The following is a 20735-nucleotide window of genomic DNA, read 5'->3' on the forward strand; positions in this document are numbered from 1 at the left end:
CAACACCATAAATATGATAATCTGAGATATAATGAAATAGATTATGTCAAAAAAACTATGATGCCAATTCCTCATCTATGTGAGAACCAATGAAGATGCTAGATCAACCCAGAGAATCAACAATGTCAGATACGACCCTCCTATTTGAAACGGTCAAGAAGGAGAGACACAGAAGTGGTGGCAACTGGACTGAAAACATCCAAATGAAAGCCTGGAGGAAGAGGTAGATAATGGACTATTTACTATACAACATTGGAAACTCAGTGCTCACAGCTTATGATTATCCAAGATAGTCTATGTCAACCTGACACTAAAGACTTCTGAAATTTCTGGAATTTTAAGAAAAGACAAAGAAAATGGGTGTCCACAAAGCTCTTTGGCTCTTTCTCTCCTAAGGAGGAATCTCGAGTGTATTATTCACTCTTTTAAATTCTTCCTTAAAAAAATATACTCAGCTTTTTTCCCATTGTTATTGTGCTAAGATATGTATAACTAAATGGACCATTTTAACCACTTTTCAGCAGTTTTTTTTACCTTAATTACAAAGTCATTTTTCTGAAAGCATCAATCATGTCAAACTCCAGAAACATCAAATTCCCAACTGACATTTCCACCCATCCAAAAGCTCCTAAATTCACATTCTTCTAATCATCTATGATTCTATGACAAAATGTGAAAGAAATTGAAGACATAAAATATGTGAAATAATATAAACAATAAAGCAGCATTTACAGTGAGTTTTGTGTGTTCAGTTTTACCACATGTCCCAAACTACATTACAAATGGTTACCAAAGGTCCGGAGTTTAGACTCCCCATTTGTAGAGCCCTTTTAGTGTTCCAAAAATATTCCTGTTTTTCAGGATGTAGATGAAGGGATTCAGCATGGGAGTGTCAAGAGTGTATATCTATGAGGCCACCATGCCCTTGCTGGGAGAATATGACATGGCTGAACCAATATACACTCCAAGGGTTGTTACATAAAATAAGCAAACAACTGAGTGGTGAGAATTACAGGTAGAAAGAGCTTTGTACCTCTCTCCAGATGATGAGACTCAGAATGGTGGAAATAATTTTATAGTAAGAGAAATGGGAAAAAATCTAAATATGATACCAACAAAGTATGTGATTAAGTTTTAGATCAATGTATGAGAACAGTATAGATTAAGGAGTTGAGAAGGATTACAGAATAAATTATCAATTTCCACATCCTTGAAGCAAGTTAGTCATAAGACAATGAAATTGTGCAGCTGGGATATCAAAAGGCTGAAAAAGAAAGACACCAAAACTAGTAAGGCACAGCAGTGAGGGTTCATAAATACTGCATAATGCAGGAGATGGCAGATGGCCACAAAACAGTCATAGGCCATATTTCCAAAGACGAAATAAACAGACATCTGTGTCAGGCAGCCCACATAGGAGAATACCCTCCCATGAGTTGGGATGTTCATAATCATCTTTGGAGCTGCAGTGGAGGTGAAACAGATATCAGCCAAGGACAGGTTGGGGAGGAAGAATTACATGGGGTGTGGAGGTGGTGGTCTGAGCTGATTGCTAGGATGATGAGCAGTTTCCCAACCACTGGGACCAGATACATGGACAGGAACAGTCCAAATAGGAGGGGTGAAGGTCTGGATCCTCTGAGAAGTGAACCAGAAGGAATTTTGAGACTCTTGTTAGATTATGTGCTCCTGTAGTGCTTGACCACCTTCTCAAGAAGAAAGTAAAGCATTTATACTTGCAGCTCAAAATCTTCAGTAATACTACTTAATTATGAAAAACTGAAGTACTCAATCACTCCAATTATTTGGTTATTTGTTATCCACCTCCTCACTGAACAATATGGGAGACCAAGAAAATTAGCATTCAGAAGTACATGATCTCAGTAAAGTTCATCCAAAACTTTTAAGAAACAGAATAGAAATTTATACTATCCCCCTCTAAAAAAATATTATTATATTTGAAGAAAAATTTTAAAAATTGAAGTACAGTGCCCCTTGTTTTATTTTCATAATATCACACAAATGTCCTTGGTTTATTTTATGTATAAATACTACAGGACCTAAGACTATATTATCTGAAAATTAAATTAAAATTAATTGTGCATTTGAAACTTTTGTTAAGCCAGTTGTCTCAGAAATTTTTCATCATTGTTGTGTTTTCTGATTTGTGTCTTTCAATGATGAAAGAGGTCACTTATCCTTTGTTTGTTTAAATATTTAAACAAAATATTTAACATATCACTCCTATCTATGTTTATGCTCAATTTAAATTTGTATAAAACAGGCTCAAGTATGTATACAGAAACTAATGACATAAATTTAAATGTGACATTAATGCAAACTTCATTTTTCAATGATTAAAAATCATAAATGATAAGGATTTTGGATGTTTTAAAGATTTTACAGATTTTTAAAAAATCAATCCATATGTTGTTGCTAAAATATCTATTATATAAAACAACTTTTTTTTTGCTTACCATCTTTAAAAAACAGAACTTTTGCCTAGTTCTTCACTCAATATTTGAAAGAGAATGGTCATATGACTTAATGACTTCTGATTCTAAACCCTCTTGTGTTTAGTTGAACACATTAGAAGCAGGGAAAGTCCAGAACCCCGAGCTGAAGCCCTGACCCCTAATTCAAATGGACAGATTGTTATATTAATATTTCCTGAAACATGAACTGAATTTTCTTATTTCATCTATATGAAGGAAATCAGGATGTGTTGCTGTCTCATGCTAGACTATGATTTAATTGGAAAATAGGTCAAGCAGAATAGTGTAGCACATGAAATAATAGAAACACAAATGAAAACTCACCATCAAAATTAAAAGCACATGAAAGAATTGAAACACGCTTTCAACCGTAACACACCTCATGTAATTCCCCACATCTGTACAATGGGAATGAAATTACCCACCTTCTACTGTTACTGCAAGAAAGTGTTTTGAAAATTATTTAATTTACATTAGTATTCAATCAAATATAGAAATACACTTATCTGGGAATATTTTTAAATAACCAGATGCCTGGACCTCAGATGGATCAATTAAATCAGAATGTGAATATTTCAAGTTTTTGTATCAGTTTCTTACACTAGAGTGGAGAACTACTGTCCCAGAGTATTTTCTGCAATTTAGCAAATGCTCCTTTCCCTATATTAACATATAAATATTTAATTTTATGATGTTTATATCACTATTAGTATTTTAGAGATCTGATCCATTACATGGGAACTTGAATTCTTTTTTTTTTTTTTTGGTACCGCAGATCGAACTCGGGTCCTTGCTCTTGCGCAGCAGCTGGCAAAACCACTGAGCTAAATCCCAGGCCCATGAATTTGAATTCTTAATATCTCTCCATAATCCCATTGCCTTGCTTATGTTTTCTCAAAGAAATCTGTTGTCATGAATTTTGTGGGCAGATATTCTGTCAGTGTTTCCAAATCATCATTGATTTGTGAATCTACAAAGCATTTTCTTTAAAATTTAATTTAAAAATACCTAAATCTCTTCTATGTGGTGTATAACACAACAGCTATTTCCCCTGAAATAAAGAAGGTTACATTGACAGGTGGTTTTGTTTGCCTATAAAGAGCATACATCTATATCAAATGCTTTAACTGATACAGAGCATAACCCGGGAAACACAGACCTCACTTAACTTGTAAATATTATTGTGTACCTCTCCCCCGTCACAGAAGAAAAAAGTACATATAATATAGTGATTGAGTTACTTATCAGTTTTCCAGCAAATAATGAACATATAATTTTATAATTTAAAAAAATTCAAAATGTCATTCATTATTAATCATATCCTATTATTCTTGTGATAAACGTTCAAAATATAACTGCAGTCTTCCCACTAGTGATATCTTTATAATAACATGACAAGAAATGTCATATCATCATATGGGGAATAGCATTTCCATTTGGGTTTGGTATGGAAGGAAGGAAATAAATACTTTAGACCTGTGTCATTGATCTTCTATAGTATGCAGAATGTGTTTGGATCTCTTTCTCTCTGTGCTTACCTCACTTGAGGAAATTAAGGAGAATAGCATTAATCTGCACATAAGCTGAATCAAAGAAAGTCTGGAATTTAAGTGTGTAGTTGTTGTAAGTTTTTGTTTTATATATAGAAAATGCTACAATTATGCAAGTAGAAAGTTAACCGACAAATACAGTAAACTATGCTTAAATGCACTATAGCATGGAATGAGGTGAAGTCTAAATATATCTTAGCTGATGGCATATATATGCATGTGACTTCTCCTGATGAATTTTTCTTTTAAACCATGAATAATTCTGCTGTGTTTTTCAATAATTTTCATATATGCAGTACAATGGATTATAGAGCCCATGTGTCCATGACATGGACACAAACAAGAGCTACTTATTTTGTCTCTACTTCTCTGGGTCATTTGTGAAAGAAATGAATGCATACAGGAACACACCAAGCATCTTCATATCATGCTGATTAGGACCATTATTGTGTCATGGAAAGGGTCCTTTCAATGTTTAACAGAGGTTTTTATTTTCGATGCTGGCTCTGTACCAAAATATAGAGAATCAGATGAAAAATACAGCTCAACATTTCTTTCCAAACAGACAAGTACAATTACACAAAGACAAAAACAAAGTGTTCTGCTGCAGAAATAAGAAAAGAGTAACTCTAGGTCACAGTAAATAACTGTTGTGAAGATTATTGTTATCATTAATAGGAATGATAACTAAATTTCCTTTTCTTCTGATTTTATACACATTAACCCCATACAGAGCACTCCTTATTTCTATAATATTTAGTGCATTTGTTGTAAGCATAAATCAGCATTAATGATAATGCTGTCTTATAGATATTAAATACCTGACTGGCATTTCAAAAATAATAAGAAATAGTTAAAAACTAAACTGAAAGATCCTGTACAAACCACTAAAATATTTAATTGTTTCCCAGTTCATAGAAAGATGTAAGGAGAGGTTTAGGATTTTAACCACAGTTGCATCTGACATATATACCTGACATATATATCTGACATATATCACTCATCTCTGAAATGGAAATGAAATTAAGAGCTGACATGACTCCCTTAGAGATTTTGTGAAGTAATTGTGTGATAGCCAAAGTGACCCCATCTTGATTCTCAACATCATTTTGCACCTGTGCTTGGACAAAGTGTTTGTGGTTGGATAAAGCACCCAAAACCCACATCCTTTTTGGCAGAAAACTTGCTGTGGCTGCAGGATGTTTTTTAGCTCACTTGGTGTGTGAAACTTCCTTGTGCCCCCTCATTGACATGGTTGGTTCTGCTTCTGTAAAATTCTGCATGTTCTCTCCTTGAGCCTACCCCAATAGAAAGCATGATTTAAAAGGAGAAATGAAACCACTTCTCAGTACCAAGAGCCATTTCCAGGCACTAGCTCCCTCTCGGTCACCAGCTTTAATAAACTGACTCAGATATGATGGAGAGTGTGGCACGTCTCTATAATTCTACCTCACTTGCCAGTAAGAGCTGGAGACCCCAGGGAGGTGGCCACAGTGGGTGGACAGGGCTCACTGGGGTGCCTCCCATCTTTGGCAGCAGACTATAGGTGAGCTGCCCCCTGAGACATTCTACAGACATGTATTCTCACTGAGGGGACTGCAGAGATGCCTGAGACACCCTCCAAATTTTCTGGAGTCCATCCAATCTGTTCTGCAGGTAAGAATCCTTCTGGTTCCTTGACTAATTCATTCCTTGGGCCCCTCCTCATGTCAGGACCCTGACCTAGGTGGTCTTCTATTCTCCTCTGGTCTGGTCTGGCTGCAAGTCAGCCAATCTAGAAAATCCTCGGGCATGAACTTGGAATGTTTTTAGCCTCAGAATGAGTGTTACATGAATGAGTGAGTGACTGGTAATGGGCAGTGTAAGCTATAAACTGTTCCATCTGTGTCAAACTGCCCCATCTGTCCCACTATGATAATGAGAGGAACTTCTCCCCCTTGGAGTTATGGGATCTGACTGAGGTCATACTGTGATTCTGTGGATGCCACTAAGAAAGTTCAAGTAGGTGCTCTTGCAACAAGGTAAAAACACCCTAACACCTGGACAGTCCTTAAAGTCACTGAGAGGCCCACAGCCAGTGGACTGACTGAGTGTTTACACTCACAGAGCAATATCCCCTTCATTTGTCTGTCATGATATCATGTAAGGGTGCACTACATAGACACTAAGGGTTGTTCTTTATGTCTGGACACCTCTTGTGTCTTCTTGTCTTTTATATGTTCTCACAGCTCATATTCTTGGATATATCCTGCCTGCCCCAAGTCTCTCTACCATGGGGACATGATCCTTACAACTGGTTACACCCCTGGTCTACATGCTTAGAAATTTTTCCCCAGAATTTTCTGATGATTATGGAGTGAAAATATCAAAGAAAAAACTTTACACTTTGTTGGAGCTTGAGTGGCCCTCTTTTGGTTTGACCTCACCCTCTGAGGGCTCGCTCGACTTTTCCATAGTTGAAGCAATTTGGAAGATTGTTAACAGGTCACCCGGGTACCCTGATCAGTTCCCTTACATTCACCCCTGGTTTACTGTAGTGCAACACCCACCTCCATGGCTAAAGGCCTGCACCACAAAGGCAAATTCAAAGTTGCTTGTTTCCAAAACATGTTGTCTCCCTCATGGGAGAACTCCAGAGAGACAGAAACTGGTTCTGCAGCAGTCAGATAATGAGGAAGTCCTCCCATCCACCTCCATATAACCCTAGTTTGCCCTCCTCTCCTGACCATCCCAACCCACCTGACTCCAACTCCTTTGGTTCTTCCTCTACTTCTTCCTCTACATCTCTCCCCATAAGAGATCATCTCTTATCCTGGCAGGAGGTCACCACCTTGGTAAGACACAGTCAAGAGATTCTCTTTTCTTTAAGGGAGGCCCCTCATACCAATAGGGCAGGACTGGGAACCTGTCTGTTCCCGGTATATGTTCCCTTTTCCACTTCTGACCTTTACAACTGGAAAACCCTGAATCCTCCCTTCTCTGAGAAGCCCCAGGTTATGATTTCCATGATCAAGTCAATCTTTAGGACTCATCTACCAACCTGAGATGACTGTCAGCAGTTGTTTTTGACCATGTTAACAACTGAGTACCAGAGCAGGATTTGGTCTGAGGCTATAAAGGATTTATTGGGAGGGAATTCAGAGGAGGAAGCCACAAATTTCTGAAACATGGCTTCCCCCTTGCAATGGCCTGAATGGGATTCAAATTCTCCAGGGGAAAAACAGGCTTTGATTACCTTTTGCCAGAACTTGTTGAAAGGGATTTAAGCAGCAGCTCAGAAATCCATAAATCTGTCAAAATCACTGAGGTAACACTGGGATCAGAGGAGTCCCTGCTGGATTCCTCGAGGGACTCCAAGAGGCCTTCCAGCTTTACAGGCCATTCAACCACTCTGTTCCACAGAAAAGTAGAGCTATAAATCTGTCTGATATTATTCAGTCTGCACCCAGTATTAGGAGTAAATTACAAAAATTGGAGGGATTCCCAGGAATGAACACATCTCAACTGTTAGAAGTAGCTCAAAATGCGTTTGACAATAGGCATACAGAAAAATAAAAATTGGCCATATGTATGACAGAAAAATCAGCCAAGAAAAAAGCAAAGATCTTGGCAGCAACCATCAGAGGGCACCCCATGGACCCAACTCCAGGAAGCCCAAAGGCCAGGTGCCTAGAAAGCCAGGAAGATGACCATCATTGGGCAGAAATTAATGTGCCTATTCCAAAGATGAAGGGCACTGGAATAATGAATGCCCCCACAGGCCCTGTGTCAGCGTACTATCTCTCTCCACATCTGGAGGAAAGGAAGATTCAGATTGAGGGGGCCAGGGCTCCTTCTCTCTTGGTCCCCAAAGGGGTCAACTGGTCTGTTTCCTGATGGACACTGGCACTGAGAGATCAGTGTTAAAAATTCTCCTGGGAGAGCTTTCATTACAATCCATTCCCATCCAGGGTCCATGGGAGCAGTCCAAAATTTCATGGTCATGAGTGAGTGACTGGGTGAACCTGGAATCAAAACAAGTTACTCACTCTTTTCTGATAATATCAGACTGCCCATTCATATTGTTGGGGTGAAATCTCCTTCATAAACTAAAGGCCAGCATTTCTTTTGCTCCCACCAAGGGTCAGATATTACTCCCTTCACACCAACTGTCTTTGACCACCACCCTGTCCAGGAGCATCTTCTCTCAGGTGAAGAAAAGCCAGAGGAAACAAGCCCTGGTGGCTTGTTGGACAGAATTGAGGTGGAGTTCCCTAAGGTGTGGGTGGAAACTAATCCACCAGATTTGGCTTCCTACCACACTCCATGCCTGTGCAAGTTCAATACTACCCCAACTCCCAGAAGGCCAGACAGGGGATAGCCCCTCCCATTAAGAGGTTGGTGGACTTTGGGATATTATCTCCTTGTCAGTCTCCATGGAACCCCCTGTATCTGCCAGTACAGAAACCAGGGGTGTCATATTACAGGCCAGTCCAAGACTCGAGAGAAGGTAACTGGGAAGTGGTAATTGTGCAACCTATTGTCCCAATCCACATACCTTCATTACTTTGCTGTCTCTTGAGCACATAGTGTATACTGTGATAGATTTCAAGGATGCTTTTTTGCAGGGTGCCCCTTGCCCCTGCTAGCCAGCCTATCTTCACCTTCCAGTGGACTGACCTACTTTCCAGTGACTCCTGCCAGCTCACCTGGACATGGCTACTTCAAGGATTTTAAAATGCAGCCAACCTACTTGGCGAGGTCCTCCAGGAGGACTTCATGAGTTTTGGAACCCCCTACCCGAACCTCACCCTGCTTCAATATGTGGATAATTTGTTATAAGCTGCTACTAGCTATTCAGGATGCCTGCAGGTGACATAAGAGCTTCTTTAGCTACTAAAGGAGTTGGGCTAACATGTCTGGGTGAAGAAAACAAAACTCTGTGGCTCTAAAGTATCATACCTGGGGTATGAAATCTCAGAAGGAAGAAGAGATTTGTCCCACGCCAGGAAAAGGGCTATCCTCCAGATATATAAAACAACTATCAAGAAAATGTTACAAAAATTCCTAGGTGCAGCTGGACACTGTTGCCTACTGATACCCGGGTGTGCTGAGATAGTTCAGCCCCTCCATTCTGCCTCTGGAGGAAATCAACCACTAGAATGTGGAATAGATGAAGAAAAGTCCTTCCAGAATCTGAATAGAGCTCTGGTATCAGCCTCAGATATGGCACTACCTAATGTTGCTAAGCTTTTCCATCTAGTCATAAATGAGGTAAGAAGGCTTGCTAAGGGAGACCTAATGCAGTTGTTTGGACTCTGGAAGCAGCATGTAGCCTATCTAAGATTAGATCCTGTGGCATCAAGTAGCCTTCATGTCTTTGGGGGTTAGCTCCCACAACTTTATTGGTCAAGGAAGCTGATAAGTTGACCCTTGGAGAGGACTTAGTCCTAACTGACCCTCATTCAGTAGAGACTCTGCTCTGTGCTGCTACTACCAAATGGATGTCAAATGCCCACCTCACTCAGTATCAAAGACTCTTGCTCTACCAGCCTCACATAGTCTCCTGAGCAGGACAAGTTCTCAATCCAGCTACACTAATGCCAGATGATGACCCTGACATCCCAATTCACAATTGTGAGCAGGTTCTGGAGCAGATCCAAGGGGGACAATCAGAGTTAAGAGACACTCCCTTGGGTGGGGCAGATGCAACCCTCTTCTGAGATGGAAGCAGCATGGTGGTAAGTGGGGTGTGGAGGGCAGGGGCTGCAGTGACTACTGTTGATCAAGTCATTTTTTCTCAGCCTCTGCCCCAGGGAAGCTTGGCCCAAAAGGGAGAACTCATCGCCTTGGCCCAGGCCTTGAAATATGAAAGGAAAAGATAAATATGTTCACTGACAGTAGATATGCCTTTGTTACTCTACATGCTCATGCTAGCATTTATGAGACAGAACTCTTAACCTCTGCAGGAAAGACTACCAAGAACAAAGAGGAGATATTGTCTCTCCTGTAGGTGGGATGACTTCCCAAGAAGGTACCCACCATTCACGTTCAGGTCACCAATAGGACAATACACCTGAGGTTAAGGGAAATTAACTTGCAGACCATGTAGCCAGAGAGGCAGCCCTGAGGCCAGCTGAACCCTTAGTCATTCTGCCTATGGTGAGTCCTCCTCTCACTTTGCTCATGGCTAGCCCCGCTTACAATGAAGAGGAAGATAATGAAGTAAGCCAGGTGCAAGTAAAGAAAGATCCCCAAGGCCAATGGAAATGTCCAGATGGTTGCATCTACCTTCCCCAGGCATTAGGACAGCAGCTCATCTAGCAGCTACATTAGGTCATGAACCAGGGGTCCTACAAGATGTCAGAGCTTCTAACTCCAAGATATTGTTTTTCAATACTGCAGGAGCAGGCCTCTCTTAGGTGCCCAACCTGTGTACAAGTAAATCCCTGCTAGTGCCCATTTGCACCCCTTGGAGTCAGATTCCTGGGTTGGAATCCTGTAGAAGAATGGGGAGTGGATTTCACAGAGATCAAACCACCAGAGTGTGGATATTGTGCACTCTCCACTAACCTGGCATGGTTCTGCTTCTGTAAAATTCTGCTTGCTCTCCTGTTGAGCCCTCCCCAAGAGAAAGCATGATTTAAAAGGAGAAATCAAAGCATTTCTCTTTGCTGAGATCCATTTCTGGGCACTAGGTTATTGGCTTTAGTAAACAGATTCAAATCTGATGCAGAGTGTGGCACATCTCTATTCTAAATCATTCATATATAACAATTGTAAGCATGGAAAAAGACATGGAAAGTCACAAACATATCAAACAGCAGTATGAGGAAAGAAATCTATGCTGAATTTTCAAGTGTATACTCTTTCTTTGAAATATGCCTGTGACCTATATATGTCTTTTCTGTAGTGGATGTACCTGGACCCTGTGATCAATGAGGCACCCCAGCCCCCACAAAAGACCAGAGCAAGCAAGGATTATTTTCTACAAGTGACAGGGAAGTGAAATGGCTATTTGTATTTTCAAGGATATAAATTGCCAGGATTCACTTGATATGATGTCCTGTGTCTGTAATCCCACATCCCCAGTGCAAATATGGCTTCACTCTTTACTATCTAACATCCTACTACATGTTACAGTAAAGTGATAGGCTCTTCAGTTTTCTGTAAGAAGATAATTAGTTGGGCCCTTATAACCCTAAGAAGAGTTAGCACACAAAATGAAGCAAGCTAAATAGAATATTTTACCCAGTAACTGAATTTAGGAAGTCCTAAGAAATAGTTTATAATGCTATGGTTGAAGACTTCATCTTACATATCTTCATGATAACCATTGCAATCTTTTTGGAGTACAGAGAAATCAGTTCAGTGGGACACGTTTTCAATTTTGAGAGGTGAGAAATCAATTCAAAATAGAACCAAGGTGGTTAGGAAGCAAATTTTGAGTGAGATTTTTGATATCCACACCACAACTAGGAATAGAAACCTCACTTCCCTCATAGCTATAGAGGGAATGTGTTTCAAATTAGTTGGCTCCCATCTAGCTACTAAAAACTGCCTTGTTTGTGCTCATGAGAAAATAATTTTTGCAAGATTCTCATCTACATCCCTGGGCTCCCTCTGCACTTATTGATTTATGCTCCATCTCTGCTGGGTCATGAGCAGGGACTGCAGAAAAATCTCCCAGGTCTGGTTTCCAGTGAAGGCTCAGGTTTTGTCCCTGGGATGGATAAGAATAGGGTGTCAGATGAAATCTTCCTCATGGACACAACTCTAGAAGAGGAGACTCAGGTTGAAAAAAATTGGACTAAAACCACCAACTGAAGGGCTGAAGGCACAAGCAGATTACTGACTATTATATTACATTAAAAGCTTGGGGCCGGGGATTTAGCTCGGTGGTTTCCCTGCCTGCTGCACAAGTGCAATGATCTGAGTTTAATACCTGGTACCAAAAAAACCCCAAAAAACAAAACAAAAAAACCAACCTAAATGCACAGCACTCATAATTAGTCAAATGGGTCAATGACATCCCAATCACTGAGGAATTCCTATTATTAAGGATAAGAAGAGGAGAAAGTGAATGTCTTTTTTAAATTGTTTGAAAGTGAATGTCTTTGATATGTCTTTGGCTCTTTCTCAAATCAGGCAAAGTTCATCTGTGCTAGTGACCTCTGCAACTACTACCTGATTTTTACAGATTGCCCTATTTTTTATTTTCATTTTTGTTGGAGGAGAATATGCATAAAAACTTACCATTATAACCACTCTAATAACACATTTTACTGGAGTTAAATTCACAGTGTTGTAAAACTGTCTGTATCGTAAATACAGCATATTTTCATTTTTGAAATTGAAAATTTATACTGTTTTAAATTTCCCTCTTCTTCATAATATAAAAGTTAGGCAAAAACAAATCCAACATGAAAATAGTAAGACTGCCATAATGGATAAATTTGAGTCATTTTTAGGAAAATAGTGTTTTGAGACAATAATGGTAAGTGAAAAAAATATATACAAGGTTAAATGTTGCATGCTTTTTCTTAAGTGATAAATCCACAAGTAAAAGTCATTAAAAGATCAAAATAAAAGAGAGATAATAGGAAAGAAGGAGATAGTTTTTGTTTATTTTTTTGTAAATGCTATGGAAATCATGATATGAAGAGAGGGACTTGGAAGGAAGGAGAAGGGGAAGTAAAAAGAATTAAGTTGTGTTATGTACACCCAAGAACTCCCCAGGATGAATGTAATCAATACATACTGTGAAAATAGAATTTCAATTTTAAAAAATCATAAGGAATTAAAGGCATGAAATGATAAAAATAATATGAGCAAAGTTGTAGTATAAACAGTTCTAGATATTGTTTCATTGTTCTTTCCAAAGTACATTCTGAATGCATACTTAAAGGTGAACTGTTATGCTTAGAGCCTCTGAGAGGACAAAAAATTTCTCTATCTCAGGTTACAGAAGAAAGGACTCAAAATACAGATAGCCACAAATACATCATTAAGCCTAGCATAGGCTTTTGGAAAGATTTGATGTAGCTAAGCAAAGGAAGCATTTAATCATTATAAGAATACTCAGATTATTGATGAATACAATCACATTTCCCAGTCCAAAATCAGTAGAGCACAAAAGAGAAAAAGATTGCAGAGTAAAAGCCAGCAGGAAATGACAGCCTCTCTAGGAATTAAAACTGAGACATCTGGAAAACAACAACTTAAGGAACAGAAAAAGAAGATATCCAAGAATCAAGAAAGAAGGAAAGCTAGCAATCACAGGGAAAGTGAAGATAATGAAGGGAATTGAATGAAGGAGGCTCACAAACACATCATGGCATAACCTCATCCACCATATTCATTAGATCAGGTACAATGTGACTTCTGTCTCTTCCCCAAAGTCATAATGACTATGAAACCTAAAGTACTAAATTGATTCAGGACACGTCAGCAGCCAGGACAGACCAACTAGACAGAATATCAAAAGAGGGCTCCCAGAGCTGCTTTTGAAAGTGGCAAGAAAGAGGGATAACAGTGTGTAAAGCAAGAAGGAGTATTTTGAGGCAGGTTAATGGCAAAGTGATTTTTATTGCAATATTTTTTATTTAAATATTCACCATGAGTTTTGATCATTTCTTGTGCCATTACTTGTTTTTATTTTCTGATAATCAACCTATGAACTAGAAGCAGATGACTTTATCATAAGGGAAGGTTCTAAACCAGGGTTTGAATTTCAATATTTTCACATCTAATAAATAATTTTTGTGAATTCAAGCCTGCTGTTTTCAACGTAATTTCTTATGGTAAAATTAAATAATGACAATTACCATTCTAAATCAAGATAAGTGCATAGTTCAGTGTCATTTATTACATTCACAATACAATGGAACTTTTACCATCATTTCCAGAAATTTTGCTTCTTCACAAACTGTTAATTTTTATTCATTTTAGAACTCCCCATCCATACTTTTTACATTTTATTAACCTGTTAAAGGGCTCTAAATTTTACCTTAAGAGTAAAATCAAATTTTATATGTAAACACTTCTATGTAACTGTGATGCTATTTATTACTGACTTCTTTGTATGTTAAATTTGTTTACATTCTCCAAGTCTACATGGTTTCTAAAGTGCAAAACTGAAGAGAACATTGACTATATTGGCATCCTGGAGAAAAATTGTTTACCATGATAGACTTTTCCTGACATGTATATGGGATCTTTATTGTATTATGGTAGTTAGATGTGCCTAAACATGCAGTCTATTTAGTGTCATTCTAATGATGAAAGATTGCATAAGAGTAATTTAAAAATACATCTGTAAACAAGTATATTCTACTTAGACACTTTAATTTTTCAAAATTGCAAACACAATTTATTTATGCCATTTAATATGTTATAATTTGATAAAGGTAACAAATCACTCACAAGTTCCACTACAGTAAAATTTTAAATACATTTTAATGATAATAAACAGAATCTAATGCCCCTGGTGTAATAATGTCTTCAAGAAGTTATCCTAAATTCTGTGTTTCCCCTTGTTAGGTTTACTTTTTGTTTTCCTGGTAAAACTTTGTAAATGTTACCTGTTAACTTTCTACAAGAACATGATTTCTAAAAGACAATCTATATAGCAGGTTCAGATGATATGGCATCACATACAGGTCAGATAAAATATGACACTGACACCTCACACCAATACTACTGATCCTGACCATGATTAATGGAACAAGTAGCTATTCTCTCGGTATACTACATATTTTAAAGTTTCCAATATCCTGAAACTATTATAATAGGAATATGACATACTTCTCCCATTCAAGACTGATGTAACTGACCTTCTGGGTGTTGAAAAAGGCAGGCTTCAAGACCAAATTGAAGAAAGAAGCTACAAGGAGAGCCAGGACTTTGGCCCTTGCCCTAGATGGTCAGTCAAATCCCAAGACATGACAACATCCCTCAGAATAGATTCTGCAACTCTGGTGAGTCACAAAAAGCCTAACAAAAGGGACTGTTGGACCACAGAGAACATTATTTTTGTGTGCATTTTTGCCAAAAAGAGAGTCACTGGAGAGGGGATTGTTACTATGGTTTCAAGGAAAACCATATGGTCAAGCAAGACTATGACCCATCCTGGTAGATGACACAACATAGAACAAAACACTAGAGGATCTAAGATACTGCACGTGGCCCCAAAAATAATTCCTGAAGACCCTTAAAAGACCTTTCTTCACAGATATGTGTAAATACAGTAAATTTGTTTGATAGTGTCTTACTTTGACTTCGTGTAAACACACAACATCAAAGTATAACTGAAAATGTGGAACAATGGCACTATAAAATGGGATAAAGCTAGGCTACATTTAAAAAGGAGCACCAAACACTGAGACTAGCCCCTACTGGCAGTGTCTGGCTGAACTTGTAACATCTTAAGCTACAACCACAAGAAGTTGTTATTCCCAGACACTATCTCTCCTGAAAATATGCCCTTCTTCCTGTCATTGTGTTATTTTATGTAGGTTTAAATTAACTCTCAAGTGAAGATTTGGCTTCTTGTATAGGTCTACCTGGAATTTGAAAATGACAATATAAATATAAATAATTTCCTAAGCTTTATTACTTTTGTGATATAAACTTTCTGATATCCACTCCAGACTATGTTTATATTGCTAGAGGCCAAGCATTATAAAATGTCCTCAGGGATACAAAATAGAGGACAGATCTCATGTTCTGAGACTGGTAATAAAATTTTTGATGGTCCAATGCGCACATAGAAATATATATATATATTTGCTATATTTCTGCCATTAAAATAAAAGAAAAATTGGTGCCTTATTAAACAAATGGGAAGTATATATACTATGACTCCATCTATTGTACTTGGATAAACACTTCAAATCATATAGAAATAAAATGCTTTGTCTGAATTCTATAACTTTTGTGAAGCACTGTTCACCAATACTCCACTTTAGTTTTTGACACTTGCTTATTTAACTTGGTTAAAAAATGAGGTTGAAAACTAATTGATTCACTAATGTGCTTCTTTTCCAGGATATTAAAGGACGATGATTCATCAAAAAAGAAAACCCATATCTCTTTGTCTCCTTTAAATCTGTCAGAGTGAGACTTTTGTTCCCTAATTTGGCAAGGGCAGTGCCCCCCAACCTACTCAACCTGAGGCAGTCATAAGAACAGGGAACTTCAGCACCTCCACATTACTGAGCAAGGTGAGATCAAAGACCGGGGATGGTGAAATAAGATAGGATAGAAAAGTAATGATAGATAGAAGGAAGACAAGGAAACTCATAATTTAAAATTGCAATTTTAAGAGTATTGTAACTACAAGACACAAAGTTACCAAAAGTTGTGCATTTCAGTATTCTCTAGCTTTATTTATGCTTATTGTGTTAAGATATATGTCACCAAATGTACTATTTTAACCATGTTTAGGTGCACAGCTTGTTAACATTAACTATAATTTTGTTTTTGCATAGCCATCATTATTATACATCTCCAAAAATTTAACAATCCTAAATGAAGGTAGCACATACGAAGAACCTTAATTCCAACATTTTCCAACCAGTCATGATTCTGTTATGAAACATAATAAATTGCACACATCAAACTTTTGAAACATACCCAAGGATTAAGTATTTGTGGTTGACTGTTGAGACTTCTGCTTTACCACATTTTCCAAATTACATTTCAAATAGAGGTTGAATGTCCTGGGATTAGACTCACCAATGGTGGAGCCTCTTCAGGGAGCTAAGAATGTCCTTTTTTTCTCAGGATGTAGATGAAGGGATTCAGCAGAGGGGTGACCACAGTGACCATCAGTGAGGCCACCTCAACCTTCCTTGGAGAATATGACATGGCTGTACCAAGATACGTTCCAAAGGCTGTTCCATAAAATAAGCAAACAACTGACAGGTGAGAACCACAGGTAGAAAAGGCTTTGTACCTCCCCCCAGATGATGGGATTTTCAGGAGAGATGAAATAATCTTAGAATAAGAGAAAACAATCCCTGACATGGGAATAAAGCCAAATATGATACCAAAAATATACTGGACTATGGTTATGATTAACGTATCATAACATGAAAGGTTAAGAATTTGGGAAGGAAAACAGAAGAAATTAGCAATTTTCACATCTTTGAAACAGGTAAGTTGTAAAACAATTAGGATGTGCAGCTGGGGCTCCAGAAGGCCAACAAAGACAGAGAACAAAACTAACAAGACACAGAGGCAAGGGTTCATAATTGTTGCAAAATGCAGGGGATGGCAGATGGCCACAAACCAGTCATAGGTCGTGACTTTCAGAAGCATGTGATCCATACATGCAAATAAGATAAAAAAGGACATCTGTGTCAGGCAGCTCACATAGGAGATAACTCTGCTGTGATTTAAGATGCCCACAATCAACTTTGGAACTATAGATGAGGTTAAAGAGATGTCAACAAAAGACAGGTTAGACAGAAAAATGTACATGGGGATGTGGAGGTGGGAGTCAGAGCTGACAGCCAGAAGGATGAGCAGATTCCCAAGCACTGTGACCATGTACAGGCACAGGAACAGTCCAAAAAGGATGGGCTGCAGGTCTGGATCCTCTGAGAAGCTCAGGAGATGGAATTCTGAGATTCTTGTTAGATTATGTGCTCCCATAGTGCTTGACAGTTTTTCAAAGAAAAATTAATTGGAAAAAAGAACCCACAAGTAGCACACAAAACAATACATTTTAGGAATTCAAGTATTGACAAGCAAAGTACTTCTGCAGAGGTCCAAAACCTTCAGCAGAATTGCTCTATGTGACACACTGTACCATCAAGGTGTCACTGTTGAGTGGTTAGTTTTCTATCTCCTCTGTATACTTCTACTTTAAGATACTCTACTGCTCAGTGTAAGCAGGCCAAGGACATATAGTTCATATGTCTTTGATCACAGTGAGATACCACCAACATTCTTTTCTTTACAAAATACTTATAGAGAATTGTTAACACATCCTCATTAAAGCAAATATGATTCTATTGGAAGAAAATTTTTAAAACTTCAACTGTTTACTATTTTATTCTCAGAAAATGGCACAGACTCCTTTGCTTTGGAGTGCCTACAAATTTTATAGAATCTAGGATTGCACTATTTTTAAATTAAATTTAAATTAATTCTTCATAATAAGAACACATTGTGTTAAGCCAATTGCCTCAGAGCGATTTTCATAATTTTGGATTCTTTCTATTTTCATATTTCACAGATCTAAGAATTCTATTTCTTGAACTTGAATTTGTCAAATTAATTTGTTGAATTTGAGTTCACCTTGTCTTTGGTGAATTCAAATTTGCATATAGCAGGTTTAAATATGTGCAAATAATCTTAGAACATAATGACCACAAGCATAGCATTAGTGCACAATGCTCTTGTCAATAAGTAAAAATAACAAATGATAAAAAGCATCTTTGACATTTCAAATTTTATACAGGTTTATTAGATAATAAGAGATCACCAGCATATTTCCTATGTAAACATCTCTCTACTGACCCTGTATTCTGCAGCAGCTTGGAAACGGTCTTTATTTTGATCATAAAACTTCTTTTATGTGGGTGAAGTAACAGGAAACAAACACCCCAGCCCCTTCCTGTGTCTAGCCTTTCCTAGTTCTAACCTACAGATTTTTCTCATCAATCTTTCTTGATACATAAATTGTATTTCTGTTATTTTAGCTGTGTGAAGAAAACTGGGACACATTTTTTGGTCAGGTCACACTGTGATTTAATTGGAAATAACACATTAAACAGATACTACATGAAATAATATAAATACACCTTAAAACTCAGCTGTAATAAAAAAGTTACATTAACATTTGTAAACACAATTGTGAATAAGGTAATCCTCTTCATCTGTAAAATGGGGATTAGAATTACCTACCTTATATGGCTACTGTAAGAAAATCTTTTAAAAATCATTTAATTCTCATTGCTGTTTCTTCTAATTTAGTAATATATTTATCTGGGGATATTTAGAAATGCACAGATACTCTAGACTTTGGCAAGTAAATTAAATCAAAATATTTATAATTGAAGATTTCATGTTACTTTCTTAAGCCAGCTTTGAAAACCATTCTCCTAGAATATTGTTGACATTTAGAAAACACCCAATTTATATTATCTTTATAGATATGAACTTATAAATGTTTAATGATATTTATATCAGCATTAATATTCTTTAGAGATATGAACAATTACCTAAGAAAGTTGTGTACTTGGTGTCTTTCTGTAATTTCACAATCCTGCTTTCTTATCTTTAAAGGACTCTGTTGTCATTAATTTTGGGGGTAGATTTTCCTGTCAGAGTGTCCAGGTCACTGTTGATTTGTGAAGCCACAAGCAGTTTTCTAATTAAACTTACTCTGAAATTACCTAAAATGAATGTAAATAAGAAAGAAAAAATCTTTGACCCCAAAATAGATTAGGTTACAACCACAAGTGATTTTTTAACTAGTGCACAGCATTATTTGAGAGAGATCTAATGTAAAATGTAAGTTTATTATCATGACAACTTTTTCTAAAATTTTGTGCCTCTTTCCCTGTCACTGAAGTAAAAAGTTGTATAGAAGGAAGAAAAGTTCCAAAGGAGTAGGGGAAGTGGTAGGGGAAGGGGAAAGAAAGAAGGGGAAGGGGAAAGAAAGAAGGGAAAGGAAAAATTATGAGAAAAGATTAAAATGGAAACAAAGTCTATGTAAATAGGGAAGGGTGGGGGGGGTGATGGGAGCACAGGTAATGGGGAAAAACAAGAACCAAGATACATCATGTACAGGTACAAGCACACAATGATAAATGTAAATGTATTGTATACCTAAAATGCACCAATAAAAGAATTTAAGCAAAAAAAAAAGAATAAAGCTGTACATAAGATATATTTCTGATTTCCAAAATATAATGCTGGTAAGATTTCACATTTTTTCCGATAAAAATCAGTCACTTACACTTCTTTATTCTTCAGAAATTTCTTCAACATATCCATGCAGTCTGTCCAGTGATGAGATCTTCATTCTGACACAAAATGAAATTTCATCCTCATATGGGGAATAACATTTGCACTCTGCTCCAGTGGCACAAAGGAGCTTGTGCCAAGGGAAGGTGCTGAGGAAATGAACACTAAGTCAAGTGTCATTGACCTGCAACAATAGGCAGACTGTGTTTGAAACTCCTCTTCCTTATCCACACAATGTTTGAGAAAAATAAGAAGAGCTTTTATCTCCATATGAGTGGCAACTCAAGGAAATTTGGAAATTATTTACTCATTTTGAGAATTTCTTTTTAAAATAAATAATTACAACTTAAGCAAATAGGAAGTGTATTGATAAATATTGAAATCTGTATTCAAATGGTAATGGTGCCTGGAATGATATAAAGTCCTAGACTGCATCTTAGCCTGAGTCATACATTCACCTGCTCCCTACATTTTGTGGCATTTTTAACCCAAAAATATCTCTGCTGTGTCTTTGAATATCAATATAGATGCAATTAAATGGATTGTTGGGCCCATGTGGCTGTGACATGGATACAAACAAGCTATTTTAGCTTGTCCTAAATCTAAGGGCATTTGTGAAAGGAGTGAACATGCAGACAAGAACACACCAAACATGCTCATATCAGGCTGATTAAGGACAATCATTGTGACTTAGGGAAAGGTCGTTTTGGTGATTACAGAAGTTTTTATT

General features: G+C 37.5%; 1 long non-coding RNA gene across 1 annotated transcript in view; it reads right to left on the minus strand.

Moving 5' to 3' along the window:
- Positions 1-6: 6 nt before the first annotated feature.
- LOC147820567 (uncharacterized) overlaps positions 7-20735 on the minus strand; it is a 41442-nt gene continuing 20713 nt past the window's right edge. Inside the window, exons 4-6 of the long non-coding RNA XR_015448396.1 lie at positions 19998-20064; positions 19258-19431; positions 7-16920 (exon numbers count right to left, since the gene is read on the minus strand). This is a non-coding gene — a long non-coding RNA (uncharacterized LOC147820567). The remainder of the gene's footprint in view (positions 16921-19257; positions 19432-19997; positions 20065-20735) is intronic.

This window comes from Heterocephalus glaber, unplaced genomic scaffold (genome assembly GCF_053883595.1).
Source record: "Heterocephalus glaber isolate CG9 unplaced genomic scaffold, H.glaber_assembly_v1.0 deba00001854, whole genome shotgun sequence".
Taxonomy (NCBI): domain Eukaryota; kingdom Metazoa; phylum Chordata; class Mammalia; order Rodentia; family Bathyergidae; genus Heterocephalus; species Heterocephalus glaber.